Below are 20,190 nucleotides of genomic sequence, written 5' to 3'. Positions count from 1 at the left end.
GGGGGAATGGAATGAAGCTGGAGGTGGGGAGATTCAGGCTGGAGGTGAGGAGGAAGTTCTTCCCCATGAGAGTGGTGAAGCCCTGGAATGGGTTGTCCAGGGAGGTGGTTGAGTCCCCGTCCCTGGAGGTGTTTAAGACCAGGCTGGATGGGGCTCTGGCCAGGCTGATGTAGTGTGGGGTGTTCCTGCCCATGGCAGGGGGGTAGGAACTAGATGATCCTTGTGATCCCTTCCAACCCTGACTGATACTATGATACTATGCTGTAAAACAGCTGCTCTGCAGAAATCTTGACTAATGCTTCATTCCAGCACAAACAGGACAGGCACCTTTGCTGTGCAACATCATTAACTCATCTTTGGGCTACTGGAAGCAATCTGTAACAAACCTGGGGGAGACATGACTCCCTTTGAAAATCCCCTTCTCAAGAGAGTTCCATGATGTTTGTCTAAGTTCACTCACGGCATGCAGATTCCACCCTGCATGACTAGTGGACACAGAATTAGGCTAGACAAATTGTACTCTGCATGCTGTCAGAGGGCTCTTCCATTGTTGGCATCCTGGGCAAAGCTCCCCAGTACCTGCAGGGCAAGGGATGGTCACCAGTTTTCTGTTTTCTGAGGAAGAAGTAGTCAGGTTGATGAGGGAAGTATGAGAAGACAGAACCATCTTCATTAAACCAAGTTCAGAATAGAATAAACCTTTATTGAGAATAGAATAAACCAAACCAGGTTGGAAGAGACCTTCAAGATCATTGTGTCCAACCCATCAACCAATCCAACCTACCTAAACAGCTAACCCATGGCACCAAGCACCCCATCAAGTCTCCTCCTCAACACCTCCAATGACAGCAACTCCACCACCTCCTTGGGCAGCCCATTCCAATGGGCAATCACTCTCTCTGTATAGAACTTCTTCCTAACATCCAACCTTCCAACATCCAAACCTATCCTAAGTTCTCAGCCTAGCTTCAGATCTTGAGGTATGAGCAGAATGCCAGGACTGCTGAGGAGAAAGGAATGTCCTTCTGATGTTGTGGCTTCTAGAAAACATCTGCAGGGTCAGAAAACCCTGCGAAGGGTGAAGATAACTCTTGCTTCCTAGACTCAACACACATGGAGCTGAATGTGCATAGAGCCCCAGCCTAAACAACGAGGGCAAGTTGCAGGATCAGTCCCCTCCAATGTGTAACAGGAAAGGGGAGACCCATGTGCCTGCGTGACGGGTTTATCTTGCACGAGGCTCATGCTCACCTGCCAAGCAGCACCCAGTAAGAGATGCTCCTACTTCTCAGGGTCTTGGCCTGCTAGCACCTTTTTCACAGAATTGTCAGGGTTGGATGGGACCCCAAGGATCATCCAGTTTCAAGCCCCCTGCCATGGGCAGAGACACCTCACACTAGATCAGATTGCCCTGGCCTTAAAAAATTACAGAGATGGGGCTTCCACCACCTCCCTGGGCAACCTGTTCCAGTGTCTCACCACCCTCATGGGGAAGAACTTCTTCCTAACATCCAATCTGAATCTACCCACTTCTAGTTTTGCTCCATTTCCCCTGGTCCTATCACTACCCAACACCCTAAAAAGTCCCTCACCAGTTTTCTTGTAGGCCCCCTTAAGGTACTGGGAGCCCACAATAAGGTCTCCTCAGAGCCTTCTCCAGACTGAACAACCCCAACTCTCTCAATCTGTCTCCATAGGAGAGGAGCTCCAGATGGAGTGACTGGAGCTCATCCTCGTGGTCCTTCCCTGGACACATTCCAGCACATCCACATCCTTCTTGTAATAGGGGCTCCAGAACTGAACACAGTAGTTGAGGTTCTTAGTGTTCAGGTTGGGTCAGGATCCCAACACACACCTCACAAGCATTGTTGCCATGCTTAGAGTCAGATTAGCTCTTAATAGCTTTGTCAAGAGGACACTCCACTGCATTAAATATATGTGTATATATATAGAATACATAGAATAAACCAGGTTCAAGGTATATATATATATATTCAATGTATATATAAAAATGCATATATAAAACATTTATTGAGTAAAAATCCACAGTCTTTGGGTTTCAGTGTACACAGCTCAACAGGATCTAAGTTCTGAGCTTGCCTCACACTCCTGCTCTCTTGAGTACATAAAATTAACAAACTCTGCCACAATGCCTGGCTATTTGAAAGAGGAGATAAAAGAAGCAGCTTTCACTTAGGGAACCAGCTAGACTGCCATTAGCAATACAACTGTGCGTGGAATACAGACCAAAGTTGTCTTCTGTGCCACTTTCTGCAGGATCCTGCCCACCTGAGACATACTCTGGTGTTGCCAGTGTGCTGTTTTATTCCACGTGACAGTCTTCTGTTGGCTTTGTTCCCAGTGAAGGGAATCTGAACTCAGTGTTGCTCCAAAGCACCCAGGGCATGTTCCAGCTATTTTCTCTCTTATGGTGAACAATTTTATTACTATGGTAACTCCCCAGTTGTTACAGGACTAGGGTAGCAAATCAGTTTGCCCAATTATTTCTTAATTTCCTCAAATCCAAGGGAACTCTTGCTTATACTGCTCTATGTATTTTCTGGGGAGCACAGATATTCACTAACTACTGAACTCTTGTATCACAGAAACATTCATGCTGGAAAAGACCCTCAGGATCACCAAGTCCAACTGAGAACCCTACTCTACAAGGGTCTCACCCCCAAACCATATTCTCAAGCACCACATCCAAATGACCTCTAAACACATCCAGGGTTGGTGACTCAACCACCTCCCTGGGCAGCACATTCCAAGGCCTGACCACTCTGGCCATGAAAAAATGTTTCCTAATGTCCAGTCTCAACCTACCCAGTCACAGCTTGAGGCTGTTCCCTCTTGTTCTATCACTAATTATCTGTGAGAAGAGACCAGCACCAGCCTCTGCACAATCTCCTTTCAGGTGGTTGTAGAGAGCAATGAGGTCTTCCCTCAGCCTCCTCTGTTTCAAACTAAACAGTCCCAGCTCCCTCAGTCACTCTTCCTAAGATTTATTCTCCAAATATAGCCATCCATGCCCAAAATCATATCCCATGGGTCTCTGCCATATGCAGAGGCAAGGCTACCTGCATTCTCCAGGTTTTCTAGGGTTGGACTACAAAACCTAGTACTGAGAATCAAAGGCAGACATCTTGAAAGAGATGCTCTTTTGTATACAGCTTGCCTGTCAGATGAGGATGCCTCACTGTCTCACTCTGATCCACTCCTTGGCTTTTTTCTCCATTAAACTTCTAGCCCAGTCCAAGCTGTCCATCAGTCTTGACAGTTGACTAAATATGAGTCAGCAATGTGCCCAGGTGGCCAAGAAGGCCAATGGCATCCTGGCTTGTGTTAGAAACACTGTGGTCAGCAGGGGCAGGGAGGTGATCATCCCCCTGAACTCAACACTGGTGAGGCCACACCTCAAGTACTGTGTTCAGTTCTGGGCCCCTCACTACAAGGACACTGAGGTTCTGGAGTGTGTCCAGAGAAGGGCAATGAGACTTGTGGAGAGCCTGGAGCACATGGCCTATGATGAGCAGCTGTGGGAGCTGGGGATGTTCAGTCTGGAGAAGAGGAGGCTGAGGGGAGGCCTCATCACTCTCTACAACTGCCTGAAAGGAGGTTGGAGCAAGGAACAGGCAGCCTCTTCTCCTTGGCGTCAATCAACAGGACTAGAGGAAGTCCCCAAGCTGCAGCAGGGGAGGTTCAGAATGGATATTAGGAAGTATTTCTTCACTGAAAGGGTTCTCAAATATTGGAATGGTCTGCCCAGGACAGTGGTGGAGTCAGGGTCCCTGTAGGCATTTAAGCAACGTTTGGACCTGGTGCTTAGGGACATGGTTTAGTGTCAACCCTTCAGTGCTGGGTCAAGGGGTGGACTGGATGATATTCCAGGTGTCTTCCAACTGGATGTTTTCTGTGATTCTGTCTCAGTTTATGGCTCCTGGTGTAACAAAGACAGTTCAATGACAGTGCAAACCCATGTCATTATGAAAGTCAAGGAGATGAGTTCAAAAGGCAACCAAAACCTCACAGGTTCACAGTTAAAACTCTGGGTTTTTTCCCCCCAATGTGAATAAAACTGAAGCAGATGACTCCTCTCTACAATGCTTTTTCCTCCTCTTCACCTTTTCTGGAGCTGATGCTCAACATTTTGCTTTGTGTTCTGCACTGACCTATGTTTGAGAGATGCACAGTTCAAAGCAGACATCAGCAAGGCCTGAACAGGAAGTGAGATGGCTCTCTTCTCCCCATCCTGAGCTGCTCAATTGGTCTAGTCATGAGGTCTGTGTTGATAGGTTGGACTCGATGATCCTCGAGGTCTCTTTCAACCTTAGTTATACTGTGATACTGTGATACTGTTTAGCAACTCTTTTGCAACTTTATTGGGAACAAGCCAGGCATATCTTCTGTCTTAGTGAGGAGAAAGTTCATATCATACTATACTTTAACTAACAGAACCACAGAATGGTAGGCCTTGGAAGGGACCTCTGGGGATCATCTTGCTCAACCCTCCTGCCAAAGCAGGATCACCTAGGCCAGGTTACACAGGAACATTTCCAGACAGGTTTTGAAAGTCTCTAGAGGACACTGAATAAGCTCTCTGGGCAGCCTGTTCCAGCACCCTCAAAGTACAGAAGTTTTTCCTTCCTTTTAGGTGGAACTTCCTGTGTTGTAGTTTGTGCCCTTTGTCCTACCACTGGGCACTACTGAAAACCAACCCAGCCCCATCCTCTTGACAGCCACCCTTCAGATATTTATAAGCATTGATAAGATCCTCTCTCAGTCTGCTCTGCTTCAGGCTCAACAGTCCCAGCTCTCTCAGCATTTCCTCCCAAGCAGGATGTGCCAGAGAGAGGCTCCAACATACCTGGATTTAAATATACCTTGGCAACAGTTTTTCTTGCATGACTAACAGTGTACTCATCCTGAGCACCAGGAAGTTATTCCTCTGCCACAGAAATTTGAGTCCCTTCCTCACCCCCTCAGTCTCTGCCAGGTGGGTGCATACATATCTGTGTGCATCCCACAGGCAATCCACAGGTACTGTTTTCCTTGCTTTGAAATTCACAAGGCCTAGATTTTGCTTGCCCCTTCTCAGTGTATTCTGAAGCGATTCTTTATTTCAAATAGGAGAAAATATTCCCAACAGGACCTTGTTTTCCACCCACAGTTAAAGACAGAGACAACATTGCCAGCAGATGCATTTCCATTTGAAACATTTGCCAAGTTGATGAGAAAACCCAGACATTAATTTATTGACCTCTGCATCAGTAACAGAATCAATAAATCCCTTGGGGCACTACAGACACACCAGGCAGGCACACTCCTTGTGGTCAAAAGCAAACTGTGAGACACCTATGTCTATGAGTATGTGAGGGGTGGGTGTCAAGTGGAGGGGGGCCAAGCTCTTCTGGGTGGTGCACAGTAATAAGACAAGGAGAATAGAATAGGATAGGATAGGATAGGATAGGATAGGATAGGATAGGATAGGATAGAATAGAATAGAATAGAATAGAATAGAATAGAATAGAATAGAATAGAATAGAATAGAATAGAATAGAATAGAATAGAATAGAATAATAGACCAGGTTGGAAGAGACCTTCAAGATCATTGTGTCCAACCTATCAACCAATCCAACCCACCTAAACAACTAACCCATGGCACCAAGCACCTCATCAAGTCTCCTCCTGAAAACCTCCAATGACGGCGACTCCACCACCTCCCCAGGCAGCCCATTCCAATGGGCAATCACTCTCTCTGTATAGAACTTCTTCCTAACATCCAAACTAAACCTTCCCTGGTGCAGCCTGAGACTGTGTCCTCTTGTTCTGGTACTGGCTGCCTGGGAGAAGAGACCAACCTCTGCCTGTCTACAACCTCCTTTCAGGTAGCTGTAGAGAGTGATAAGGTCTCCCCTGAGTCTCCTCTTCTCCAGGCTAAGCAACCCCAGCTCCCTCAGCCTCTCCTCACAGGGCTGTGTTCCAAACCCCTCACCAACTTTGTTGCCCTTCTCTGGACTCACTCCAGCAAGTCAACCTCCTTCCTAAACTGAGAGGCCCAGAACTGGACGCAGGACTCGAGGTGTGGCCTAACCAGTGCAGTGTACAGGGGCAGAATGACCTCCCTGCTCCTGCTGGCCACACTGTTCCTGATGCAGGCCAGGATGCCATTGGCCCAATAGATACAAATTGGCAATAGATACAAACTTGAACACAGAAGGTTTCACCTCAACATGAGGAGAAACTTCTTTCCAGTGAGGGTGACAGAGCCCTGGAACAGGCTGCCCAGAGAGGTTGTGGAGTCTCCTTCTCTGGAGACTCTCAAAACTTGCCTGGATGCATTTCTGTGTGGACTACCCTAAGTGATGCTGCTTTGGCAGCGGGGTTAGACTTGATAATCTCTGGAGGTCCCTTCTAACCTCTAATGTTCTGTGATTCTGTGAATACTCTGCCAGTTTACTGTTTAATACCATCATCTGCATCCTAGGCAGCTCCTCACTCCCTTCTGGCATGTCCAGCACAGACCCCTGGCATATGCTGGGATTTAGCAGCCAGCACAGGCTTGACACATTTTGTACCTGCTAGAATCTTACCTGTGTTGCCACAGCAACTCAGCATGCTCAGCTTGTGTGAAGACAGTCATCTGTTTCCATAGCAACAAAGCATCCAAGCCTGCCCAGAACTTCACAGGAAATTTGGCTAATAAAAGGAAAATCAAAGAATAGAAGGTGGGGAGTTAACTAAGAGGAGAATCTGTATTGCATACACACGGGCTGTATGGAGAGACAGCCAGGGAGTATTTACTCTGGCTCAGGACTAAGTACATTTGGACTCTGAGTAGAATGCTAATGTAGTGATCAGACACAGTGAGACAGCTCTATAAAAAAAAACCCATGAGCTGTGGGGGCTTTTTTAAATATGTTTTTAACACTTTCTGCTCAGAAAGTTGAAATGTGGGACTGAAGAATGGAGAGTCTGTTGGGTTTTTGTTTTCACTCCAGATGTCCAGGCTGGACAGATGGGCAGAGTCCAAGGGCAGGAGATTGAACACATCCAAGTGCCAGGTTCTGCACATCGGCCACAGCAACCCCATTCAGTGCTACAGGCTGGGGTCAGAGTGGCTGGAGAGCAGCCAGGCAGAGAGGGACCTGGGGGTACTGGTTGATGGTAGGCTGAACATGAGCCTGCAGTGTGCCCAGGTGGCCAGGAGGGCCAATGGCATCCTGGCCTGCATCAGGAAGTGTGGCCAGCAGGAGCAGGGAGGTCATTCTGCCCCTGTACACTGCACAGGTTAGGCCACACCTCGAGTCCTGTGTCCAGTTCTGGGCCCCTCAGTTTAGGAAGGAGGTTGACTTGCTGGAACGAGTCCAGAGAAGGGCAACAAAGTTGGTGAGGGGCTTGGAACACAGCCCTATGAGGAGAGGCTGAGGGAGCTGGGGTTGCTTAGCCTGGAGGAGAGGAGACTCAGGAGTGACCTTATTGCTCTCTACAACTACCTGAAGGGAGGTTGTAGACAGGCAGAGGTTGGTCTCTTCTCCCAGGCAGCCAGCACCGGAACAAGAGGACACAGTCTCAGGCTGCACCAGGGGAAGTTCAGGCTGGAGGTTAGGAGGAAGTTTTACACAGAGAGAGTGATTGCCCATTGGAATGGACTGCCCGGGGAGGTGGTGGAATCGCCATCACTGGAGGTGTTCAGGAGGAGACTTGACAGGGTGCTTGGTTACATGGGTTAGTTGATTAGGTGGTGTTGGATGATAGGTTGGACACGATGATCTTGAAGGTCTCTTCCAACCTGGTCTGGTCTGGTCTATTCTATTCTATTCTATTCTATTCTATTCTATTCTATTCTATTCTATTCTATTCTATTCTATTCTATTCTATTCTATTCTATTCTATTCTATTCTATTCTATTCTATTCTATTCTATTCTATTTCTCCCCATGTATGCTGCTAGCCAAGAAAATCACATAGTTCCTGCTCTGGGAAGCCTTATATACGCCCCTAAAAAGGAATAAATTGAAGCAAGATTATTCTTGCTGATGATTGTGTGAAAACAGATGTGCTAACAAGGCTGTTTAAAGTAAGATCAGGAAAATAACCTCTTAGTTGTGGCTTGATTTCACAGGACTTTGCAAGGATTGTTGTAAGTATGCAAGTATACTTTGCAAGCATGTTGCTCAGTTAGAGGGTAGAAAGGCTCTGCAGAGGGACCTCGACCGACTGGACAGATGGGCAGAGTCCAATGGGATGGCATTCAACAAGTCCAAGTGCCAGGTGCTGCACTTTGGCTACGGCAATCCCATGCAGAGCTACAGGCTGGGGTCAGAGTGGCTGAAGAGCTCCCAAACAGAGAGGGACCTGGGGGTGCTGATCGACAGCTGCCTAAACATGAGCCAGCAGTGTGCCCAGGTGGCCAGGAGGGCCAATGGCATCCTGGCCTGCATCAAGAATAGTGTGGCCAGCAGGAGCAGGGAAGTCATTGTGCCCCTGTACTCTGCATTGGTTAGGCTGCACCTTGAGTCCTGTGTCCAGTTCTGGGCCCCTCAGTTTAAGAAGGGCATCGAGGCACTTGAACGTGTCCAGAGAAGGGCAACAAGGCTGGGGAGAGGCCTTGAGCACAGCCCTATGAGGAGAGGCTGAGGGAGCTGGGATTGTTTAGCCTGGAGAAGAGGAGGCTCAGGGGTGACCTCATTGCCCTCTACAACTACCTGAAAGGTGGTTGTAGCCAGGAGGGGGTTGGTCTCTTGTCCCAGGCAACCAGCACCAGAACAAGAGGACACAGTCTCAAGCTGTGCCAGGGGAAGTTTAGACTTGAGGTGAGGAGAAAGTTCTTCACTGAGCGAGTCATTGGGCATTGGAATGTGCTGCCCAGGGAGGTGGTGGAGTCACCATCCCTGGAAGTGTTCAAGAGGGGATTGGATGTGGCACTTGGTGCCATGGTTTAGTCATGAGGTCTGTGGTGACAGGTTGGACTTGATGATCTTTGAGGTCTCTTCCAGCCTTAGTGATACTGTGATACTGTATTGTGACAGGAAGACTCCAAAGGATACCGTGAGGGCAGTGGAACACCGCAACAGCTTGCCACAGGAGGTGGTTGGGACCCTGTCCCTGGAGAAAATCAAAGTGAGGCTTGACAGGGCTCTGGGCACCCTGATTAGTTGAGGATGTCCCTGCTGACTGCAGGGGGGTTGGACTAGATGACCTTCAGAGCTCCCTTCCAACCCAGACCATTCTGTGATTCTCTGATGCATCCAGACTACAGCTACAGCTGGAAACCCCACTGCTTTAGTTCTAATTAGGTATTATCACTTTGCATCACTAGTGATCAAAGACCTAGACAATGAGACAGGAGATTCACACAGCCCAAGTGGGCTCTGGATGTGTAGAAAACATTGTCTAACAGACATGAACTGGAGGGAGAAAAAGACACCACCAACACCACCACAAAGGAAAACATGTCCCTGTATATAGTTCTGGGACTAGATGACCTTTGGAGGTCCCTTCCAACCCAGACCATTCTATGCTGATTCTATGATCTCAAACAGCACTGGACACCCTGAATCCCACACCCAGCTCTGCTAAACCAGCTCTTGGAGCTGTGAAGGCTGTGCTGATTTGAGCTCTACTGATTCCAAAGGGAGCTCTGCAACTTTGCTGAGCTGCAGGCACCTCATTTTTGGCATCTGATTTTCAAGCTAATCTCTGCTTTCACCTACTCATTACAGGCCCACACACTCTATCCATCACTGGTTACCAGAGGAAAAGTGTTCACCTGAGACCAGTGACTTCACTTGATGAGGCTTCCACCCCCACACCCTTATTTGTGACAGATGAGTACAGCTCCATACAAACCACCACACTGCTTTCCAGCTATATTATTTGGTTATCACTGTCTCTGCAATACTCCACATGGAATTTCTCATCACCCAGTTCTGGCCTATCAGGATTTCCTTTTGTAAGACCCTGTCACCAGTACACACCAAGAGCACCTATATTCTATTGCTTTCATCAAAGACAGAAAGTGACTTGAATGGTAAATGATTTGTCTCTAGATTTCTCTGTAGAAATGCCTTCTAATACCTGTTTCTGCCTCTAAAACCATTAAATGTGATTCATGGCCTTAATCTGACTTGAAGGCACACAAAAAAAGAGCAAACAAGCCAGACACAGCCACTGAAGATTTCTACACTTCTAAGTCATACTAATACCTCTTTTTAAAATGAATGTAATTTTTTTCCCCCAAGTAGACCATACCATAAGAGAGGATATGGAAAAAACTGCTGGACCCTTTGGTATCCAAATTTCCCAGTCCTGTCTGGTGATCACACACACACACACACACACACACACGTGGCTACAGCACTCCAGTGTCTCTATGCCTCAATGATTGTTTTGTTTCTGCTGCTGCTGCTGCTATCCTTACTGCAAAACAATAGGTTAGGGGACTACAGACATGATGGACCAGGGAGGCAATGTGGTCTGCAGGGTGTGATGGGTGGCTAACGTTCTTCAGTAACCAAACCTGCATGAAACTGAATGATCACAGAACCTCGGAGTGCTAGGGGCTAGAAGGGACCTCGAGAGATCCAAGTGCTGGGTTGTGCACATCGGCCACAGCAACCCCATGCAGTGCTACAGGCTGGGGTCAGAGTGGCTGAAGAGTGGCCAGGCAGAGAGGAACCTGGGGGTACTGGTTGATGGTAGGCTGAACATGAGCCTGCAGTGTGCCCAGGTGGCCAGAAGGCCAATGGCATCCTGGCCTGCATCAACAACAGTGTGGCCAGCAGGAGCAGGGAGGTCATTCTGCCCCTGTACACTGCACTGGTTAGGCCACACCTCGAGTCCTGTGTCCAGTTCTGGGCCCCTCAGTTTAGGAAGGAGGTTGACTTGCTGGAACGAGTCCAGAGAAGGGTAACAAAGTTGGTGAGGGGTTTGGAACACAAGCCCTATGAAGAGAGACTGAGGGAGCTGGGGCTGCTTAGCCTGGAGAAGAGGAGACTCAGGGGTGACCTTATTGCTCTCTACAAATACCTGAAGGGAGGTTGTAGACAGGCGGAGGTTGGTCTCTTCTCCCAGGCAAGCAGCACCAGAACAAGAGGACACAGTCTCAGGCTGCACCAGGGGAGCTTTAGGCTGGAGGTTAGGAAGAAGTTCTACACAGAGAGAGTGATTGCCCATTGGAATGGGTTGCCTGAGGTGGTGGAGTCACCATCACTGGAGGTGTTCAGGAGGAGACTTGACAGGGTGCTTGGTTGCATGGTTTAGTTCATTAGATGATGTTGGATGATAGGTTGGACGCGATGATCTTGAAGGTCTCTTCCAACCTGGTTTATTCTAATTAACTAGATATTCTTTACAGATATCATCCAGTCCAACCCCCTGCCAGAGCAGGATCACCTAGACCAGACCACACAGGAACAAATCCAGGCAGGTTTTGAATATCTCCAGGGAGGGAGACTCCACAACCCACCCTGAGCAGCCTCTTCCAGTGTTCTGTCACTCTCATAGTGGAAAAATCTCTTCTTGTGCTCACGTGGAACTTCCTATGCCTCAACTCCCACCCACTGCCCCTTGTGCTGTCATTGGGCATCACCCAGCAGAGCCTGGCTCCAGCCTCTTGGCACTCACCCTTTACATATTTATAGACATGAATGAGGTCACCTCTCAGTCTCCTTCTCTCCAAGCTAAAGAGCCCCAGCTCCCTCAGTCTCTCCTCATAAGGAAGATGTTCCACTCCCTTCATCATTTTTGTGGCTCTGCACTGGACTCTTCCAAGCAGTTCCCTGAGGTCCTTCTTGAACTGAGGGGTCCAGAACTGGACACAATATTCCAGATGTGGCCTCACCAGGGCAGAGCAGAGGGGGAGGAGAACCTCTCTCAACCTACTGACTACATCCCATCTAACCCACCCCAGAATGGCACTGGCCCTCGTGGCCACAAGAGCAAATTGCTGGCTCATGGTCAACCTTCTATCCACTAGGGCCCTCAACCACTCCACCCAGTTTTTTGTCATCAGCAAACTTGCTGGCAGTGCACTCTGCTCCCTTAGGCAGGTCATTGATTAATATATTGAATAATACTGGCCCCAATATTGAACCCTGAGGGACTCCACTAGATACAGGCCTCCACCTAGACTCTGTCCCATAGACCACAACATTCTGGCTTCTTTCCTTTAACCAGTTCACCACAATGGATTAACAGGAATTGCAACCATGAATAGGGAAGTTTGTGCAATTAAAGGATAATTTGGGAGTGAAGCAACCCTAGGAAGAAGCAACCTCGGGGAGTCTCTAATCCAGATCAGGCTGCACAGAGCTGTATCCAGTCAGGCCTGGAAAGCCCATGAGGGCAGAGACCTCCCCATCCCTCCAGCAGGCTCTTCCAGCCCAAGTTTCTGCAGAATCCTATTAAAGAACTCTGCTGGAAGCATTCTGAGGATTTAAAGTATTTTTTTTTCTCCTCTGAAATAGAGAAAGTCACAGAAGATGCTCTGCAATGTAAACAGCAGTTGACACATGAACGCAGAACAGTTGCAGGAATGAGCCTGTCTGGTCACATCACCAGCAGTAAGGCTAATTACAGGGGGAAAACAGACTGTCAGCAGCTCCATTTTAACAGCCCCACAAGGCTGTGAAGCTGCCTAATGCAGACCACAAGCATTACTGCCTTCAAAAGGAATCCATTTTCACTTGTAAATATAAATGAGCCTTGTTTGGGATATTCAGCTTGATGCCCATTACTTTTGGGATGCATTCCAAGTATCTGCCACAAGTCTTTCAAGAACTAGAATCATCTAAGTAAAACCTGAAGCTAACTTTTAACAAAAAATTAGATTTAAGAGAAATTTAGGAAGTTGAAATCATGTCAAATGTCCATCTGTTGCTAAGCTACTCGTGCCAAGCAAGCCATGAGTAATAACAGATGGATCCAAAGCTTCAAAGGGAATCAGAGGCTTTTAGAACTCTGACAATGTCCTAAATGGCATCTTAAAAATCCTCCAAGTGCCTGAAGTTTTGAGAGCCTGGCTGGGGAGAAAACAAGCAACTCTGCTCCTCTCACCAGGAGGTCCACCTCAGAACTTGGAAATGAATGTCCCTTCACTCCTCTACAGATAGCAATGATGACTGCTCTCAATAGCTTGTCCAGAGAGATTAGTTTCATAGCTTCATAGTTTCATAGTTTCATTCAGGGTTGGAAGGGACCACAAGGATCATCTAGTTCCAACCCCCCTGCCATGGGCAGGGACACCCCACACTACATCAGCCTGGCCAGAGCCTCGTCCAGCCTGCTCTTAAACACCCCCAGGGACGGGGCCTCGACCACCTCCCTGGACAACCCATTCCAGGGCTTCACCACTCTCATGGGGAAGAACTTCCTCCTCACATCCAGCCTGAATCTCCCCACCTCCAGCTTCATTCCATTCCCCCTAGTCCTATCACTACCTGACATCCTGAGAAGTCCTTCCCCAGCCTTCTTGTAGGCCCCCTTCAGATACTGGAAGGCCACAATTAGGTCACCTGGGAGCCTTCTCTTCTGCAGACTGAACAGTCCCAACTCCTTCAGTCTGTCCTCATAGGAGAGGTGCTCCAGCCCTCTGATCATCCTCGTGGGCCTTCTCTGGACACCTTCCAGCACCTCCACATCCCTCTTGTAATAGGGGCTCCAGAACTGGACACAGTACTCCAGGTGGGGTCTCACCAGGGCTGAGTAGAGGGGGAGGATCACCTCCCTCGACCTGTTGGCCACACTTCTCCTGATGCAGCCCAGGATCTGATTGGCTTTGCGGGCTGCAAGTGCACATTGAGAGCTCATGTTGAGCTTTTTGTCCACCAGCACCCCCAAGTCTCTCTCCTCAGGGCTACTTTCCAGCCAGTCCCTGCCCAGCCTGGATTTGTGCCTGGGATTGCCTCGACCCAGATGCAGGACCCTGCACTTGCTCTTATTGAACTTCATGAGGTTGGCTTGTGCCCACCTCTCCATGGTGGAGTCATTGTCCCTGGAGGTGTTCCAAGAAACACGTGGACCTGGCACTTTGGGACATGGTTTAATGGCCATTGTAGTCTTAGGTTGAAGATTGGACTCAATGACCTTAAAGGACTTTGCCAACTGTGACCATTTGAGGCTGTGCCTTTAAGAAAGGGACACTATGGCTGAATGCTTTATAAACAAAGGACAGGTCTAAACGAATTTCATTGGTAGATTGGTAGAAAGCAACTTTAAGTTTTGAGTCCAGCTGAGACTTTTCTCAGTTTCGATTCTGCCCTCCTCCTTTCCAGCTTCTAGGCTCTCTCTGCCAGACTGACCTTGGACAGATAAGGCCTCTACTAATATACTCTGCTTTAATTAGCAATTCCTCTTTTTCTCTCTTTCTAACCCTCTTTGGGGAAAAAGGGGAGAGAAGGGGGGTATAGAGGAGGGGAACCCTCCTCAGCAGAGGAGGGAATTTCATTCCTGTATTACTTTGCTGTATATATTTCTGTGTATATATTGTAAATACTGTAAACTGTGTATGTGTACCCTGCATTTCCCTAAAACTGCTTGCAAATACAGCATTTCCTTTTTGCTCATCCAGCTGTGGTTAGCTGTGGTCATTTTTTTCCTTCACTTTGTGGGGGGAGAAGGCTGGGCCTGCCTCTCAAACCCACGATACCAACCAAAACAATTCTACTACTATGTTTCTTCTCTGTGTTTCTTCTACTATTCTACTATTATGTTTCTTCTCTGTGTACCTCCATCTGCCATCCTTTAGATGAGGGTGGTGGTTAACAGAAATGTATGCTTTTTGTGGTAACAGTTGGTTTCAGTTTGTCACTGAATGGAAGTAATACACCATTTTTAGGTTGGGTGTTGGTTTCTGTGTAAGTGCCTTGCATGTAGAAGCAGGCCTGTTCTTTGTCCCTCAGTTTAGGAAGGATGTTGAGTTGCTGGAAGGTGTCCAGAGAAGGGCAATGAAGTTGGTGAGGGGCTTGGAACACAGCCCTGTGAGGAGAGACTGAGGGAGCTGGGGCTGCTTAGCCTGGAGAAGAGGAGGCTCAGTGGTGACCTTATTGCTCTCTACAACTACCTGAAGGGAGGTTGTAGACAGGCAGAGGTTGGTCTCTTCTGCCAGGCAGCCAGCGCCAGAACAAGAGGACACAGTCTCAGGCTGTGCCAGGGAATGTTTTGGCTGGAGGTTAGGAGGAAGTTTTACACAGAGAGAGTGATTGCCCATTGGAATGGGCTGCCCAGGGAGGTGGTGGAGTCGTTATCACTGGAAGTGTTCAGGAGGAGACTTGACAGGGTGCTTGGTTGCATGGTTTAGTTGATTAGGTGGTGTTGGATGATAGGTTGGACATGATGATCTTGAAGGTCTCTTCCAAACTGGTCTGAAGTACTCTTCTACACACTTGGATGTCTTCTGGATTTCAAGTGTTGCAAAAAGATATTTAAACAGGTATTTTCCCAAGTAGAAATGTTGAATCCCATGGCTAAAGAGGTCCTCCTGAAAAGGTCGAGAAGGAATCACCACATGGGTATCATTCTTGCCCTGTCCCTGAAGCCATTCAGATGAGACTCGATGTGATCTAGTTGGAGGTGTTTTTGCTCACTGCAGGGAGGTTGGACAAGATGAGCTTTGAGAGTGCCTTTCAATTTGATGCAATCTGTGAAATATTTGCAAACTGGATTGTCCTATGGCCAATAGCTTCCTTGCATTTCCCAGAATCACAGAATGTTAAGAGGTTGGAAAGGACCTCCAGAGATCACCAAGTCCAGCCCCGTGCCAAAGCAGGATCACCTAGGGTAGTCCAGACTGGAGTGCATCCAGGCAAGTTTTGAAAGTCTCCAGAGAAGTGTAGTGATAGGTAGTGTAGAAGTGTAGTGATCAGGTAGTGATAGGACCAGGGGGAACGGAATGAAGCTGGAGGTGGGGAGATTCAGGCTGGAGGTGAGGAGGAGATTCTTCCCCATGAGAGTGGTGAAGCCCTGGAATGGGTTGTCCAGGGAGGTGGTTGAGGCCCCGTCCCTGGAGGTGTTTAAGACCAGGCTGGCTGAGGCTCTGGCCAGGCTGATGTAGTGTGGGGTGTCCCTGCCCATGGCAGGGGGGTTGGGACTAGATGATCCTTGTGGTCCCTTTCAACCTTGACTGATACTATGATACTATACTAGAAGGAGACTCCACAGCTTTTCTGGGCAGCCTGTTCCAGTGCTCTGTCACCCTCACTGTAAAGCAGTTTCTCCTCATGTTGAGGTGAAACCTTCTATGCTGAGGTTGGCAGATGCATTCATATGCTGTACTGAAGTATTTACTTCTTCAAGCCACTGTTTTAATTACACTAAATATGTGGCTACAGCTGTAAACATAAATTATGAAGAGTTTGTTCAAGAACATGCTTCAAATAAAGAGCTGGGAGACTGCAGATATCTTTTCCCCCATAAATGTTTTTTTTTGATACAAGGTCTTGAAAACACAGCAATTAAGCCTTTCAGAAAATTCAAGTGTGTCTGCTCCTTGCTGAACCAAGAAGCAAATCCAGAGATGGCACAGAGCATTAACTCAAGACAGTATTTATCTGATATGAACCAGATCACAGGAGAATGTTTTTCAGATGTCATCTTCCACTTTCAGTCTTATTTCCTAGGGAAATGTAGCTCTTTTCTGGTCAATCTTTGCACAGCATATGGGAGCCTAGCCTCTCTTTTCCCATCCAATAACTCAGAATAGAATAGAATAGAATAGAATAGAATAGAATAGAATAGAATAGAATAGAATAGAATAGAATAGAATAGAATAGAATAGACCAGGTTGGAAGAGACCTTCAAGATCATCACGTCCAACCTATCATCCAGCACCACCTAAACAACTAACCCATGTAACCAAGCACCCTGTCAAGTCTACTCCTGAACACCTCCAGTGATGGTGACTCCACCACCTCCCCAGGCAGCCCATTCCATTGGGCAATCACTCTCTCTGTGTAAAACTTCCTCCTGACCTCCAGCCTGAACTTCCCCTGGCGCAGCCTGAGACTGTGTCCTCTTGTTCTGGTGCTGGCTGCCTGGGAGAAGAGACCAACCTCTGCTTGTTTACAACCTCCCTTCAGGTAGTTGTAGAGAGCAATAAGGTCACCCCTGAGTCTCCTCCTCTCCAGGCTAAGCAGCCCCAGCTCCCTCAGCCTCTCCTCACAGGGCTGTGTTCCAAGCCCCTCACCAACTTCATTGCCCTTCTCTGGACTCGTTCCAGCAAGTCAACCTCCTTCCTAAACTGAGGGGCCCAGAACTGGACACAAGACTCAAGGTGTGGCCTAACCAGTGCAGTGTACAGGGGCAGAATGACCTCCCTGCTCCTGCTGGCCACACTGTTCTTAATGCAGGCCAGGATGCCATTGGCCCTCCTGGCCACCTGGGCACACTGCAGGCTCATGCTTCAACAGAGGTTGGGTAGCACAGAATCTTGCTGAGTACAGACTCACTGTAGAAGTCCTCTGAACCAGCTGAAAGCTTATAGGAAGATCCATTGCATTTCAGCAAGTAAGTCACTGAACCAATGCTGAAGAACTGGAAGTTGTACCAGCACAGGATAGAAACCACTCCATTTCCCAGGAAATTAATGTTGCATCTCCAGAGATCTGTAAGTTCTTAAAAGTTAACACCACAGGCTGACAATATAGCTAGAGAAAAATCAGCTACAAATGTTGGAACTATTGATCTCTTCCTCTGTAATAAGAACCTGTGGAACATAGGTTCTATGTTCTGAAGCTCTGTAAGCTGCAAAGTATATGGTGCTAAGGGACACAGCCCAGCACCAGGCTTAGCAGAGTTAGATCATAAAGAGACTCAATGATCTTCAAGGTCTTTTCCAACTGAAACAATTCTGTACACCTATTTGACCTCATGAAGCTTAACAAGGACAAGTGCAAAGTCCTGCACATGGTTTGGGGGCACTCCCAAGCACAAACACAGGCTGGCTGGAGAACGGATTGAGAGGAGCCCTGCAGGGAAGGACTTGAGGCTGCTGACTGACAAGAAGCTCAACGTGAGGTAGCAGCATGTGCTTCCAGCCCAGAAGGCCAAGCCTATGTTAAGCTGCATCAGAAGAAACATGCATGAGCAGCAGGTTGAAGGAGGTAATTCTCCTCCACTCTGCTCTGGTGAGAGCCCACTTGGAGTATCACAGTATCACAGTATAACTTAGGTTGGAAAGGACCTCGAGGATCATCGAGTCCAACCTATCAACACAGACCCCATGACTAGACCATGGCACCAAGTGCCACGTCCAATCCCCTCTTGAACGCCTCCAGGGATGGTGACTCCACCACCTCCCTGGGCAGCACATTCCAATGATGAACAACTCTCTCGGTGAAGAACTTCCTCCTCACCTCGAGTCTAAACCTCCCCTGGTGCAGCTTGAGACTGTGTCCCCTTGTTCTGGTGCTGGTTGCCTGAGAGAAGAGACCAACCCCTTCCCAGCCACAACCACCCCTCAGGTAGTTGTAGAGGGCAATGAGGTCACCCCTGAGCCTCCTCTTCTCCAGGCAGTACTGCATCCAGCTCTGGGGCCCTCAGCATAAGAAAGACATGGATCTGTTTGAGTAGGTCCAGAGGATGGCCATGAAGATGATGAGGGCTGGAAGCACCTCCCTTATTAGGACAGGAATCCTTTTAGCCTTCTGGATAAAGCAGGTAAGAACAAAGGGAAGGCTGTTGGCAAAGTAACCTACTTAAACCAAAAAGCCTGAGGGGGAAGCAGTTGGTGAAATTAGTTTACACTGGAGAGTTTACACTGGAGAGCCTCCCATCAGATCTTTGCTGACCAGCACAGGAGAAATTCCTCAGTATCCCGTGGGAGATATAGGCTTTAGTCATTAACATCCAAATGCAGCCCAGTAATCATGCCTTTGTAACAGAAAACAAACAATAAAACTCAACAAGTGCTTTGTTTTTCCAGCACAGTGCTTTTGTTTCTGCTCTGCAGAAGAGAAACCCTCTTCAGAGCTTTGTAGGACCAATCTCCACACACAATGCATGGCAAAATGGTTAACTGAAAGCATTTAGATCCTTCCAGATGACAAAATGATGACAGTACCACTGGCTCTTTCGAAGTCACGTGTGACCTAGGGGCAGGGACTGACAACCAGATCGTTTTCTAACTTCAAGTTCAATAACCTAGAGGGCACTGGAGAGATGACAGCTTTGTGTAGCACAGTCACTCACTGCCAGATAGCAATTTAACCTTTCTCAAGGCTAGTATTAAAACATCCTCCATGAATGCTGAAGTGTTAATACCATAACCACAGCTCTGGCTTCTTGGGAGGAAGAAATATCCACTCAAACAACAGGAGGATATAAATAGCATGGGGTGTCACAAAACAATGCCTACAGATATTACTGACAGCATCTGGAAGGAGGGTAGCTTTGCTCCTTGTTCTCCAAACTATTAGACAGCAGATTTCTGCCTCATGATAACATACTTGAAATAATGGAGTAAAAAAAAACCCCACCGATTAAGAGGGATATTGAGGTGCTGGACTGAGTGCAGAGGAAGGCCTGGAGAATGAATCTGATGAAGAGTGACTGAAGGAGCTGGGGCTGTTTAGTTTTGGAAGAGAAGAATGAGAGTAGACCTCATTGCTGTTTACAGCTACCTGAAAGGAGGTTGTGGAGTGGCTGCTGCTGGTCTCTTCTCACAGGTAATTAGTGATAGAACAACAGGGAATGGCCTCAAACTGCAACAGGGTAGGTTTAGACTGGACATTAGGAAAGATGTTTTCACTGCAGGAGTGGTCAGGCATTGGAATGGGCTGCTCAGGGAGGTGGTTGAGTCACCAGCCCTGGGTGTGTTTAAAGGTTGTTTTAATGTGGTGCTTGGGGATACGGTTTAGGGGTGACCCTTGTAGAGCAGGGTTCTTGATTTGACTTGGTGATCCTGAGGGTCTTTCCAACTTGAATGATTCATAGTATCAGTCAGAGTTGGAAGGGACCACAAGGATCATCTAGTTCCAACCCCCCTGCCATGGGCAGGGACACCCCACACTACATCAGCCTGGCCAGAGCCTCGTCCAGCCTGGGATTAAACACCTCCAGGGACGGGGCCTCAACCACCTCCCTGGACAACCCATTCCAGGGCTTCACCACTCTCATGGGGAAGAACTTCCTCCTCACATCCAGCCTGAATCTCCCCACCTCCAGCTTCATTCCATTCCCCCTACTCCTATCA

Source organism: Melanerpes formicivorus, unplaced genomic scaffold (assembly GCF_026170545.1).
Source record: "Melanerpes formicivorus ecotype bairdi unplaced genomic scaffold, bMelFor1.0.p_v2 SCAF_2, whole genome shotgun sequence".
NCBI classification, from domain to species: Eukaryota; Metazoa; Chordata; class Aves; order Piciformes; family Picidae; genus Melanerpes; species Melanerpes formicivorus.
Note: the sequence above shows the minus strand (reverse complement) of the source record.